The following is a 14,572-nucleotide window of genomic DNA, read 5'->3' as shown; positions in this document are numbered from 1 at the left end:
TGAAAGTACTTGCACATAAAGCAGGCCAAGAATGCTGAAGCTTTATTCATCACTCCCTCTTTCTTCCTAAGGGTAGAAATCTGAGCAAGATCCTAGCTCTTCTGCTCTGTGCAACATGTTTTCTCAATACAGTTGTGTTCCGGAGCAGACCTGCAATGGTACTGCCACATTTATCTCTACTGCGATGATGCGATCTCCATGTATGTGCCCCCTGCAGCTGTGTAAGAGGGAGACCCAAGGCTAACCTGTCACTGGGGAGTGTGCCCGGAATGAGAGGAGACTCTTGTTCCTGGTTTCTCTAGTTGTCAGGTCTTCTTGGGCAGCAGATCTCAGTGCCAGCAACAGCTGGTAAGTGACTTGTAGGTCAGGTAATCAGCTGTGGCTGCACATGGGTTTGGGGATTGCAGGCTGCCTCCTGAATTGTGCTGTACATATGCTCTGAGCAGAGGCCCCTGATCGCCTTTGGTTTGATGGAGTTCTTGACTTCATTTGGGGAGGGGGACATTTTCTTTTTTTTTCTTTTTTTTTTTTTTCCTTCAGATAAATGTTCTGCAGGAGAAGTACTGTGACTATGTAAAACACCCCCACTGCACCCCCAATAACCCTGCAGTCCAACTGTGTCCCATTCTTAATGTGAACATACGTTTAAAACACAGTGCTGAGTATAAGGAGACATCCTCAGCTTGGCAAGTCAGACATTGCCAAAAATCCAGAAGAGTTGTCAGGAAAACAGTAGCAGACAGTGTTTTTCCTGACAATGTGATTAGTTTTTGATGTAGTAAAAATATCAGAACTTGGAACTAAACACTAAAAATATATGCTGTTAGATTATGCATTGGTATTTATTACTTCTCATATTGCTTTGATTTTTTGAGTCCTCTGTTTTATGGTGTAAATGAAGTCAGTGAAGCAAGTGGGGGAAACTCACTCTTTCAATATGTTCTGGAGTCTGTGAGCAGAATGCAGTTTCTTCTCTGGCTTGTCACAGTTTATGGGCCTCGCTTAAAGCTAATTTGTCTCACGTACATAAGTCAGCATTTAAGTGGTAGACTTCTATACCAATCACACCTCCTTCTGCATTTTTGTGTATAGAATACCAGTCTACAGCTCCTTCTAATGCAGATACAATATTCTGTTAGTAGTACTCTATGGACAATTGAAGCAGGTGAGGGACCAATATAACTAAATAGAATAAAATACTTTGGTCATTTGCCAAAATGATAGCTTGTCTCATGTTTAAGTTCTGTGTATCAGAAGTGCAGGCAAGCATAAATGTACAGCAGCTTTTTCTTATTACAGGCAAGGCTGAAGCACACCATCATTGGTGGTTCTGCCAGCCATGTAAGGATAGGCAGTAATATTGAATGACTGAAAGTATTTACTTTCATTGTCCTTAATAAAGGGTAGAATGTTAACTAGTAGAAATATATATACAAATATATAAAACGCACTCTGTATACTATATAGGAGCTTTGCTGAAGTGTAGCACATATGCGTGTGTAGGCGTGTATACATATGTACAGCATTAAAAATGCTGTGTTGTCTTGGAGTCTAGCTTTAGAGACTGACACTGTCTTAAGTTGTCTTGTATTTGGGAGGTCTTTTTGGTTATTCATTAGAGTACTTCTAGTGTCAAATTCTAGGCATGTTACTTATCTGCTTAATATAAATTGGTTGATCATTTCTAAAGCAGACATTTCTAGAATATTAATTGCTGCCCACAACCGACAACATATTCTTGCTAAAGAACATCGTGATTCTGTATGGTGGAGTAGTACCAGCAATGAAGATAGTCCTGTTTACTAAAACATCATTCAGAATTTATAAAGACACTGATCTCTTATTTTTCACAGGTGATGTTTAGCCAGAGCATACATATATTACTCCTGTGATATATATATATATGTTACACCTGTGAGTGTTGGAGTTGGGACCCACTTGGAAGCCAACAGGGCTTTCAGGAGAATTATAAAGTATTCTTGCAGCCTTTTTGTTCTTCCCTAGGCATTTGCTGTGACTCCTTGTTCCTTTTACTTTTATGGGTTAGGAATTTTAATGTCCAACATATTTCTTGTCTTCTAGCTTACTGAGGCAAGGTCTCAATCTTTTCCACAACAGCATCAGTCAAGGTTTCAGGTCCTGCTCCATGTTCTTCCAAAGGGGCACTACCCTTCTCCTTTTTGCTGTTTCTTCATGCGAGTCATGTAGGAGAGCTCTCTTTCTTGTGCTGAGACTCTGTAGTGATGAAAACTGTTTCCTTTTGAATGTCATAGTCACAGTTGTAATGGAACTGTTTACTAGCAAAGATAAGCTGCTGCTAGTCAGAATAAATGTGGTTTATATGACTAAATGGTGAAAAAAATCTTAGTCACCCTCAAGGGTGATGGATTTTCCCTCGGGGGCTTCAAAGATCTAGCATGTAAGGTCAGTATAAGTGACCTGCGTAGAGTGATGAATCCCTGTTGGAGACAGATTTACAGGGCTGGATGGACATTTGGTCTTGGTCCAGTATGCCTCTTCTTACGATCTTTGGATGTTGTAGATTCTCTGGAATTTTCCCTACAGCTTTGAAAAGTAGTAGTTCAGGATGAGTTTACTTTTTAGTGAGCAGTATGTGGCCCAGGACCCTTATACTTCTTCATTAAACTTTCAGTTGATAAGTTAGAATTTCAGTCATCTCTCTACTTGATTTCAAAACAGAAGAGTGACTTTCTTTGAGAAATCTTTTTCTTCTTCCACTACTTAAAGTATGAAAAGTGGGCAAAAATAGACTTGATTGAGAATTATAGGCTTTTTCTTTGAAGTTCAGTGCAAGTCTAACAGCTCTCTAAATTGATTTAGCTCACAAAGTCTTAAATATAGTTGGCAAAACCTTTGTTTTGAGAGACACTTCAGAGGCTTTCACTAGTAGCACACTACTACATTTTTTTTGAGTAGTGATATAACATTTTCTGGGAAGCTTAATAAGCAACAAAACCAGACTTTGTTGGTGTTTGAGCATTGAGACTGAATTGTATCCTCCAGCTGTGAGTAACTGCTGGAGTGTTTTGTGGCCTGTGTTTTTCATGAAGTAGACTTCTTTGACCTTACTGAGCTGGAGAGATATTTCTGCCATGTAAGCAGGGTGGAATTTCTTTTTCATCTCAATGTCCCAGGTCATGAATCAGAAAATATCTTATTCATTGATCTCGTTATTTTCCCCCTTCATCTTTGCTGCTAGTATCTACTGAAAGAAATTGAGATGGGACAAGTTCCTGGGTGCTCTCTAAAAGAATCTCTGGTCGAGGAAGAGTTTTTCTCTGACATGCCAGAAAGTTCTAGTTGAGATGAGAAATAATCTCGAAGGAAACGTGCTACCTCTCACGTTTTTATTGCTTCTCTTCCACATTTCAACTTACTGTGTATACACCTTTCTCATATTGTCTTTGGATTGAGTCAGTACAGAAAAAAATCAAGATTGCTTTGACAATGTTATCACTGGGAACCTTGAATTTTGCTGCATTCTTTGGATTACAAGAAATACTTTTAATCTATTCTGTCTCTCTATTCCCCACTCTGGAGTTGAAGACTGCACAATGTACCTCTTGTTCCCTTGCAATCTGTGTTGCAGGGACCTCTTTAATGACCTTGCACTTGTTCAGACTGCTGCGATAGCATAGCTGAAGTTGAAGATACCATGATGTGTGCATCTGTGTTTCCTTTTCTTTACTTGGTCACATTTTTATTACGTGTAGCTTCTTGCTTTCTCATTTAAGGCTTCTTTTCCTTCCCTTTCTTATTGTCCTATGTAAATCTGTCCTTACATAAAACTCAGATCTTATATCCAGATCTAAATGGTTTGTTTATGTTTGCAGCACCAGTACTTCCAAGTTTCTGAAATGCATTTAAAGTTGAATACTATGACTGTGTTTCTGAGGAAATATACTGGTCTTATGTTAAAAAAAAAAAAAATAATTCTGCCAGTGGTTTTTCAGAATTGGGATTCATCATTTTCTTGCCAGCCCAGGGCAAACTGAAAATGGAATGTAAGTGGAGACAGTATGTCTGGAAACAAGGACAGAAGTATTGGTAATAAATGACAGGGAGGGTGGTGTGTGGAAATTCCACTTATATGAAGAGACAGGAAAGCCTAGCTTTTCTGCTTCAAAAATGTTTGATTCTTTCTTTACTACTTGAGACATGGGTCACCCTGTCCAAGCCTTGGGTGTTGCAGGCAAACCATTTCATACTGATTTTCATTAATTTATTGAGCTTTGGCAAGGTTTGAATCCTCTCACTGCTCTGCTTGCTGTGTTGGCTTTCTCTGGAGAGCAGTGAAAAGAATGGGATCATGCATTTCCTGTGGACTCTAAATTTAAAGTTAGCCTGACTGACCTTTTTGAGGTCATAGTTTGTTTTTTCTAAATTTATTGATCACTACAGAATTCTGCAATATTCTAATCTTTATAGCTGGCAAGATGTAGAAGACTTCACCAGATGGGTGTTTAATGATACACAGTCTTTAAACATTTGAGAGAAAAAAATATGTGCATCTTGCCCAACTTCTAACAACAGCTCAAAGTTTTTCCACTTGATATTTGCATAGTAAATAAAAATGTAGCTTTCCCAGCCTGCAACTGCAAAGATAGTACTGATTTTTGCACTAATTGCAATGCATGTTAGTAATTTCTCTCTCTGGTGGGAAAGAAACTCTGCTTTTTGGAGGCGTGTCATTCTGATACAATCTTTTTTCTTTTTTTCCATGAAGATTTGGCAATTCTGTAGACTGCAAAGGATAGCCTCACAATGTTTAAAAATGAGAATTTATAGTCTTTAAAGAAATAAGTTTACCTTTGGATTTTAGTTGTTAAGGAAACATGCTTTAGTAATTGATATCTTGAAGTGAGGAAGAAAAAATAGCAGCTAAATGGAGTCAAATATAAAGCCTATCTTGTTTGTTAAATCTGCAAAAATCTCGCTTACAAATACCTTCAAGTTAATATTCAGATCATTTGTCACTAAATAGGAAGAGAAATGTGGATGCTTGTCTTACTTCACTCTTTAAGTCTAGCTTTGTACTTTCAAAAGTAATTTCAGATTTCTTTTGTGTAACCTTTCCTAGGTCTGAGGAGGTTTCTAATTGAAGTCTTAAAGCTTCTACAGGAAGCTGGAGAACCACACTGCTTGTCACAGAGCTGGCCAAGCCTGTCACCTGTAACAGGATTATTACATTTTGCACAAAGCATCCCTTTGAATTCCATACAGCAAGGCTTTGTTTCTTCACAAAAAAAGACTGAAGGCCCATGTGCTTTCAAACAAACCAAAAGGTTGAGATTCCAGATTGCTTCTAAAGACAAATATTCTGTAGTTCTGTGTGTCTCTCAGCACTGGGTGAGGAATTATTATTTTCAGAGTGATCTTTCTCAGTTCACCAGCAAAATCCTTTTCAAAATAGAAAAATTAAAAATTAAGGGTGTTTTACCACACACCCCCCCTTTTTTTTTTTACCTTTTTGTTTAATCCCCAGGCTTTCCCATCAATTTCGATTATTGGGAAGGAAGGGAATCAAAGCGTTAGGCTGCCGGAATTCATTGCATTATATTTTTGTTTAACAGATCAGTGGTTAGCACACTTCTAAATAAAGTTCAAGCCTCTCCCTTGCCAGAAGGCATCTGAATTGACACTTCTACCACAACCAGACTACAGGATTTCCTAAGCTGAACCTGCTTGGTTGGGTACATTGAGACAGTTCGCTTCTCTCTCGTGATGGCCATATCTCTGGGAGATTCCTGGAGTTTAAGTCCCTACTGCAAGGAACACCCTAGTTATGCATGTGAAATGGGAGGGTGTCTGGAATGGTTTTCCTCAAAATCATGTAGCCTGGTGATTAGCACAGTTTGTTCGGGCATGGGAGATCCTCATCTTGTTTTTCTGGATAAAGACCTCTTAAACCGGGATATTGGCAAGGAACTGGTATATGTGCTTGTGCACTTACGCTATTTCACTGAGTAAAACTATGTAGTTTTAGCACAAATACTCGATCTGAAGTCAGAACATAGTTTAGGAGGTTTATAATTTTATTTCACTTCTGCTCTGATTTGGAGAAAGATCGTATTTTTAAGGATGTTTGTAGTCAGATCCTTGCTTTCAACAGGTATTGTGTGTATGCTTAATTTTCCTGTGATTCTGTATGAAGTGAAGCATGTGTTTGAGCTTCTTTAGGCTTGTGGCTCTCTTTGTGTTCATGAATGGAAATTAGATCTTGTAAACTATGATAGTCTTCATGGATTATGCAATAAAGATTGGCTATGTGTCTTCTCTTGCCGTATCCAAGAACCTTACCTGGAAAGTACAAACTCCATACTAATTTAGTATTACAGTATATATCCCCAATGGTTTGCTGTTATTAGTTGAAATGGAGATATCTTATTCTGGAGCATGCTTGGACAATAGATGCTTAATTTTGCTGGCAACCTTTTTGATGTAAAAGGTAAAAAGAGTAACTAAAACAGATGTACCTTATGTATGCCTGCTCTTCTTCCTCATTCTGGAAGAAGTTACTAGAAGTTATTTAGATGTTTTTAGAGCCCTGTCTATCCAAACAGGAAAACAGATAATTAATAACTCTGCTCAAACAGGGTTTTCAAGTAAATGGGGAAAGGAGTGACTGTACAGTGATGTTCATTTGTGGATAGGTTTGGATCTTTTTCTCTGAAAATAGTGCTCTTCCGTATGTTTTTAGCTTGGTTTAGAAATGTAAGACTTCAGCAAAAAGACTTCAGTCAGATAGCTAGAATAGTACTTGAAGAGAAAATGCTGTTAGTGCCCATCCTGTAACACAAACAAATTGTTTTGATGATTGGCTCTGGTCAAATAATTATAAAGATTAGAAGACTTGCATCTCAAGTAGATACATAATCAGGAACCTGCAATGTGTTGTTCTACTAAGGGTCCTGTAAGGACGAAGCTTATTTATCATTTTTAAGTATTTCCAAGTATGATCTGAAATAGATGGAAGAAGCTTGCTAGACTTTCAAATATAGAAGCAAAGGCTTTATTCAAGCAATTTAATGTAGCTATTAATATGACCTTGGCATTTCAGTGTGACCAGTGATGATGATGATGGGTTGTTTGTTTTGTTTTGTTTTTTCAGATTGGACATGTTGGAAAAAAGGGAGTTGTTCAGTTTTGGGGCTGGGGAGTAGTGTGGCAGTGGCTTGTTTCCTAGCTATTTATAAACACTGTGTGCAACATGTGTGGCCTGTGTGTCCTCCCTTCCACATGACTGCACTCTCCTTCCCTTTATTTGAAAGAAATGTCAGGGCATACAAGTGAATGCAAGAACCATGAGATATATTAAAATATATCTCTTGTTAACTTGTGATGTCAGCTTAGTTCTCTACTCACTCTCTCAGTAAACCTGTGTGATTTTCTTGACTTCAGTACGTGAGCCATATTAAGCGTGAAGCACTGCTTGCGATTCTCTGTTGCTGAAAGCAATCCAGCAGTCCATGTCTAAAGCATGTGTAGGCTACTTTCTTCCTGTGACATATTGCATGGTAGACCCAGCAGATCAATACCCAGCTCTGAGCCTGATATCACTGGCAGAATTTTGGGATTTTTGATCATAGGTTGGTCTACACAACACCAGGCCTGCTGGTGTCAGATGGGGTACACGTGTCTCAAAGGGGGAAAAGGATCTTTGTGCAGGAGTTAGCAGGGCTCATTGAAAGAGCTTTAAACTAGATTTGAAAGAGGAAAGGGATAAAACCAGGCTCGCTAGAAATAAGCTTGGGGGTGGCATGCCAATGTTTGAGGGACAGTGTGTTTAGTGAGGTCCTTCAGTCTGCCATCTCAGTGAAGGCAGGGGATGGAGATCCCCGTGGGAGCAAAGATGCAAGGGTTATTGATGTGTTGGAAACCACAGAAGCACCTGAGAACTGTCACATAGGAATCAGGACTTCTCCCCCCAAAAAGGTGGCAGGATCAATAGCCCAACTGAAGTGCACCTACACCAATGCACGCAGCATAGGCAACAAACAGGAGGAGCTGGAAGCCATTTTGCAGCTGGAAAACTATGACATAGTTGCTGTTACAGAAACATGGTGGGATGACTCACACAACTGGAGTGCTGCAATGGATGCTATAAACTCTTCAGAAGGGATAGGCAAGGTAGAAGATGTGGTGGTGTAGCCCTCTATATTAGGGAATGTTTTGACTGTCTAGAGCTTGAGGATGGTGATGAAAAGGTTGAATGTTTATAGGTAAGAATCAGGGGAAAGGCCAACAAGGCAGGTGTCATGGTGGGAGTCAGCTGTAGGCCACCTAACCAGGATGAAGAGGTAGATGAAATATTCTATAAGTAGCTGTGAGAAGTCTCACAGTCGCTAGCCCTTGTTTTCGTGGGAGACTTCAACTTGCCAGATGTCTGCTGGCAATACAATAGAGTGGAGAGGAAACAGTCTAGGAGGTTCCTGGAGTGTGTGGAAGACAACTTCCTGACACAGCTGGTGAAGGAGCCAGCTAGGGCTCCGCATGTTCTTGCAGTGAGCTGGTACTAATGCCACAGGACATAAGTAGGTTGAGAAAGTTTTGTGCAAGTCTCATAAGCTCTATGTTAACAAAAATTTCTTCGTGCTGGACTATTTCAAAAGTTGGGGGGAATCTGTTGTCTTTCAGTGAGTGTGGAAGTAACGTTGTTCTGTGGTAGACTCCCCCCATTTGAGAAAACGAGTGCTTTCTACCACTGTGTTTGGGCCAAGGCAACATCCTTGGCACTTCTGTCTGACAGACAACTTCAAGGTTAAAACTAATCATAGATTAGATAACTAGGGTTGGACTTCAAGGCAAAATCCTGTTTCATAAAGTACTTGAAGAGCAACTTGACCTCTACAAGTTGAGGGGGGAAAAAAATAGGAAAAAAAAACTGGAGCCTGAACATTATCTACCAATTGTATCATACTGCACTCTACATTTCCTCCCATGTTGCAGCATCAGGAGAAGTGTCAGCAGAAGTAAGAAATACTAATAGTTTTCTGTTAGTGTAACAGGACGGAAGGTTTAACTGTTCTAACTGCTCCTTGGATGCTGAAAATCAGAACTTAGTAACAGTTTCTAGTGCTGATTCATTTGAACAGTCTTGATCCAGGACTTAAAAGTTGCTTCAGGTAAGCTAAACACTGACTGTTTAACTTCCTGGTTAATATGCATGTGTTTGTATTAACCTGCCCTTACATGTTGACAGGCAATAACAATCATGGAGCAATTTATGAATGGAGAGAAGTTCTGAGACTGGACTAGATGATCCAGCACTTGTCCAAAGCATGTCCTAAAATGAAGCTGACATACTGTGCTTTCTTCAAAATTTGCTGTCCCTGTGGTATATTAAAATACTGAAAATCTAGAAGATTATGAGTGAATTACAGTTTCAGTTTATTGTTTAGTGTGAAGGTATGTCTGTCTTCAGGCTTTCTTTCCTCCCTTGAGTTAATGCTTTCAGAATACTAAATGATCTGGGTTTTTTACAAAAGTTTAACTTTCTTTTTTTCCCTATTATTGAATAACGGATGCAGGGATATATGTCTGGCCCTGGTTTTAGTCACTCTTGGTCTTTGAGAGTGAGATGGGTTTTGTGTTTCACTCTCAAAGTCTAGTATTCACCCAGTGGTGCTGTAATGGAGACCCTGATGCACTCTTCTCTCTCTGTGTTTTGGGAAACCTACAGTGTGAGCTTCCTGAGTTCTCATCTCTGCTGCCAGGACTGTGTATGCATTTCTATGAAAGGATTTTTTTTTTTTTAATCCATACTCTGTAAGCAGTATTAAGAACTGAAAAATGTTCCATACCATAAGAATGCCTTTAACTACCAGATTTGTAGAGCTAAAACCCGCTTGCCTTTTTCACAGTCTCATGTACATTGAAGGGTTTTTTTTCGTCTTCATGACAACCAGAGGAATGATACATGCTGTCATCTAATGTAATACTTCTCTGAAAGTAAAAGGTGGGATTTGAGGCCCTTCAAACACAGAAAAGTCTAGAATGCTGCTCTCCCACTTCAGGGGTGAATGCTCTCATCTACTACATACAGTCTCCTCCTCATCCCTGGGTCTAGTGTTCAAATCCAAAGGGATTTGGTAGTCCATTCCCAAAGTCCATAGTACCTAGTCCATTAGGTACTAAAATTCTTGAGAAGGACTTTAAGCAGTGAACGTTCCCCATCCTCAGCCAGCCTGACTGAAAAGCCTGAACGCAAGCGAGATGCATTTGCAGGTGCACCTGTCTCTGGGGGTTTGGGCACACTGATGCTCAGTGGCTGTCCTTTTGCTGCACTGAGTAGAGAGCTCTGGTGCTTCAGCTTTTGTGAAGTCCATTCCTGGAGCCCAGAAAGAATGTAGCAATGTCCAGGATGCCTGTAAGGAAGCCTTCTTCTTGGTCTGTGTTTACCAGAGAATGTAACCCTTCAGAGTTGCTTCCAGTCAATGTCATTCATTGCTGTCTTAAATACTGCTTTCTAAAGCTTTCCTGTCCATCCTGGAAGTTGAAGTACTGTCAGCTGGAGTTTGGTTTCAAGCCTGAAACCAGGCTGCTCAGATATCTGTTCTGACACTGTTATTCTAAACAATGTTCTTCAAAGTGCTTATGCAGCACTGGTGAGAAGGTAAGAACTCATACCCCCATTTGCTTTTGAATTTCTGCAAGCTAATATTTGAGGAGTGATGGAATGTGGAACAAAGTATTAGAACTCAGGCAGGGCTGGTATCTGATCTTTTTTCTTGCAGGTTTTCTTACCATGTTTATCCTCAAAACTATTTTTTAACGGAGCACAACAGTTATTGTGCTGCTGACAGTGGCTTACAATATTGTTTGTTTAGGATTCAGAAGCCTAGTATTAGATTGCTTCTTGTCAGCAAAGTGCAGGATATACCACATGGTGTTTGCACATGGAAACAGTATGACCCCAGCCCTAGCAGTGGAATTCAGATGAAGTGATACTGTTCTCTAGCTTTTTTCATTTCTCTGGTAAAAGGCATGAGACTGTAATGAACGTAGCTTTATGCTGTAGTTGAACGTGCCTTAACTTTCTGAAAGCAAAGATTTCAGAAATAGCTTGGAGTTGTTATACTCTATCTCTGGATACACCTAGTATTAAAACACTACTAAAGCAAGAAAGTATATTACTGACATTGAAAGCACTGAAGTTTGGTTAGTTAAGCCTAAATGTTTCAGTGTCCTGTATCTAGGATCCCAGTGAGCTTTTGTAAGTGGAAGGACTGCAAATACTTGAACAAGCAGGACTTCAGCTCCGGAGTTGTTTTTAATTAAAGGCTTTCTCTTCTGTGGGCTACTCCCACATAGAGGGTTGGAAACTGGTAAGTTTCCATGCATAGAATTTTTCTTTATTCCCCTGGGAGGGCAACAGACTTAACCACCTACAAAGGATGCAGATATTGCAGTGAAAGCAAACTACTTTCTCTCCAGGCATAGATTGGCTGGGAATGAAAATGAGAGCTGAAAGTTCCGATTGTACTTTTCTTCTTGCAATCCATGTGCAACATGATTTCATTTTACAGAGAAATCTGAACTACTGCTCTCTACCATTGACTGTGCTGGTTGCTTACACACAGGTGAATTCTCAGGCTGTTCCAGGTCAAAGTTTAGGCTGGTCAGTATGTCGAGGAGGGAATTGCACTCAAATTCAGGTTATGGTGAACATGCATTAAAAGTGACCTTACCGTGATCTTTAGGTCAGGGGACTGGATTTCTTCCTCTGAGAGCAGGTTAAATCCTTTCTTTTCAAAATGTTGCTGAACTATATTGCTTCAAAAAGAGGAAACCAATCAAAACTTTGTGATTGGAACATTGTGAAGAGCTTGTTGTTTTCTTATCAGTATCAGTGTAGCTGTCATGGTCCATTTGGAACCCTCAAATTTATAGGACAACATACCCTATAAAAGAAACTTTATTTTATGAGCTCATTAGGAAAGAAAACACACACGACAAAGAAGAGCTCAGTCCCTTTTATTTAGACTAGTCTAACATGTGAATTCACTAATTCATTACTTAATTTGTAGGGTTTCTAACTCACAAGTTCTCTAGTTCATAACACAACTCATAAGTTGTAACTCATGCACATATGAGCAAAATAGTTGCCTAGCTGCTGGTGAAAGTGCTCCTTCTTTCTCCTCCATCACAGTGTAGGTGTCTCTTGTATCTCACTGGAAAGCACAAAAGCCTCAGTAGTCTAGCTCCTGTTGGATCTGCTTCAAAAGCTTTTTGGGTAAGCTTGATGTATTTATACTTTCCAGCCTGGAAGTTTGGTCTATACTGTTTCCATGAGTTAGCATATTCTGAAGAAACTATGAGACAACCAGCATGCAAGGATTATGGCTGCAGGAGGCAGCGAGCTGCAGATGATAAAGGCTGTTTAATGACCTTCAGCTCTTTCCAGCCACCATGTCCTGCTTACATGTTGCCCTCACTTTGACCTAATAGTGCTGCTTCCAGCGTATGTCAGGCCTTAGCATGAGCTGTGTGTTAGCCAAAATCTGAGCCACAGTTGAGTGAATAGTCACCCTACCTTGTAGACAGCAGATCTGAAAGTGTCTTCTAGGGGCTCAGGGACAGTCTGGGATCTTCCCATTCCCAGTAGAAGGCCGCTGCCCTGCAATCCTGCCTCTTCTAGTGCCTTCCCTTCAGAGATGTGCATCTCTACAGAACATGGCTGTTTCTGAATAGTAGTACTTTTCAAAGTACTTCAGCGTGGGTTGCCTTTATGTGCACAACTCACTGCTTAGGCAAGAACATTCCACTCTAAAATGATAAAGGTTTGAGCAATCCAGTTCTCCTGGTTTTGAATGGATATGGATACATTGAGAAGCAGGATCATGAAATGCAAAGAACTGCCATTGAAAATTCTGTTACAATGCCCAGTTTGCTGTACTTGGTTTCCAGCAGATAACCATTAAATTATTGTAACCATCCTAATACATTCCCCCTATAATATACAATAGACTTTATTCTATAAAGTTAATCATAATGACTGCATGTGTTGTCTATACATCTATCAAGCTGCAGGATGTTTTCAATTATTAAGTTGCCTTATTCTGTTATTGTGGAGGTTGCTCAGCTTTGTCCATGCCAATGGCTGCATTGTTTATGCTGTGGAAGAAAGGAAGAAGAAAAGGAGAAGGGAGATAATCGTGAAGGCTTAAATTACGGTTGGTTCCAGAACCTTGTTGTTTGCATATTGGACTCTCTTGCAATGCAATCATTTTGTGAGGAGGGATGGTGACACTAGAAGCTGTTTCTGTAACTGAGATGAGGAGGAGAGAAGAAAGCAGGAGGAGGGAGGGAAGTTCTTTAGGTGACTAAATTGCCAGGGGTTCCTTGGCAAACTTGAAGTTCACTCATCTAAAATAATTAACACAAAGATTGTTTGCCCTTAGAATGAAAATACGCAGTGAAAACCTTAAGCAAAATGAAAACAGAAGATGGGGATCTTAGCAAATGAGATCAAAATTTTGAGTCACTGGTGTACATCTGTTTTGGGCCACTCCATTTCAGGTGTTTGAAGTGATTGAAGTTGCAGAGCTTAAGGCCTCAGCCCTTTCTGGAAATTAAAGCCCTTTGAACATATGAAATACATAGAAACATGTGCTATGTGAATAATCTTAAGTTAGTTGCCATTGAGACTATAGGCCTTTGTCACCTCTTCAGTAACGCAGATGTCCCAAGGACTTGCACGGTTCTGGAGTTTTTTGGTTTTGTGTTTTGTTTGTTTTTTTTTAAGCTGGCCTACATTATATGCATATAATGTAAAACTCTTGTACTCTCTATTTTGCATGGAAAACCAAGAAAACTTGATATACAACTGTGCTAAAGATATTCAAACCACACAATGTTGAACTGTTCCCCAGGATTGCTAATGCCCAATACCTTCTTTAGAGGAATTGATACCTTCTTTTTGATAAAGGTGCTTAGAAACACATGGGCAGTTTGGATGTTGATGTTTAATGTGGCTTTTCAATTTGCTCATTAAAAAAAAGATGATTTTTAATTCTCTTTTCTGATACTCATGTAATTGTTTTTTAACTTATGTGTCATGTTTTGGATGTCTGGACTCATTAATGCTTTATGTTTTGGATAATTTTAGGTCTTTATTTGCTCACTATCTTACAATTGGCAGAAACATTCTGTGGGCACTTCCCCTTGAGTTCTTTCAAGGATTTAGATTGCTTGGTATGTAATTGTGCTTAATAAGCCATTCTGGCCTCCTAATGGTACCTGGTATTGTACACTTCCATAGCTGCATATCAATAAAGATTAGAAATCCTAGCAACCACTTCTCATTTAAAAGAAAACTGCCCAGGCTCTTTTTGTTAAGATCTGTCACAAAGTTCTACATCCTTAACTCTGGCTGTTTAACTCATTCACTGCTGCTAATGGCTAATAGCTCGACAGACTACACAGCTTCTCCTCTGTGTTTCTGTGGAGAGGAGTCCACAGAAGCAGATAGTATTTTAAGTTTGGCAAGAAAGAGCAGGAGAAACTAAAAACGTTCTAATTGGATCTTCTGATTTTTTTTTTTTCCTGT

General features: G+C 39.6%; 1 protein-coding gene across 2 annotated transcripts in view; it reads left to right on the top strand.

Moving 5' to 3' along the window:
- The window catches only part of RASSF8 (Ras association domain family member 8), a 94,969-nt gene that overhangs the window by 43,181 nt on the left and 37,216 nt on the right, over positions 1 to 14,572 (top strand). The gene's annotated exons all lie outside the window — the stretch shown is intronic.

The sequence above is a fragment of the Nyctibius grandis genome, chromosome 5, assembly GCF_013368605.1.
Source record: "Nyctibius grandis isolate bNycGra1 chromosome 5, bNycGra1.pri, whole genome shotgun sequence".
Taxonomy (NCBI): domain Eukaryota; kingdom Metazoa; phylum Chordata; class Aves; order Nyctibiiformes; family Nyctibiidae; genus Nyctibius; species Nyctibius grandis.
Note: the sequence above shows the minus strand (reverse complement) of the source record. Positions and strands in the feature narration are given on the sequence as shown.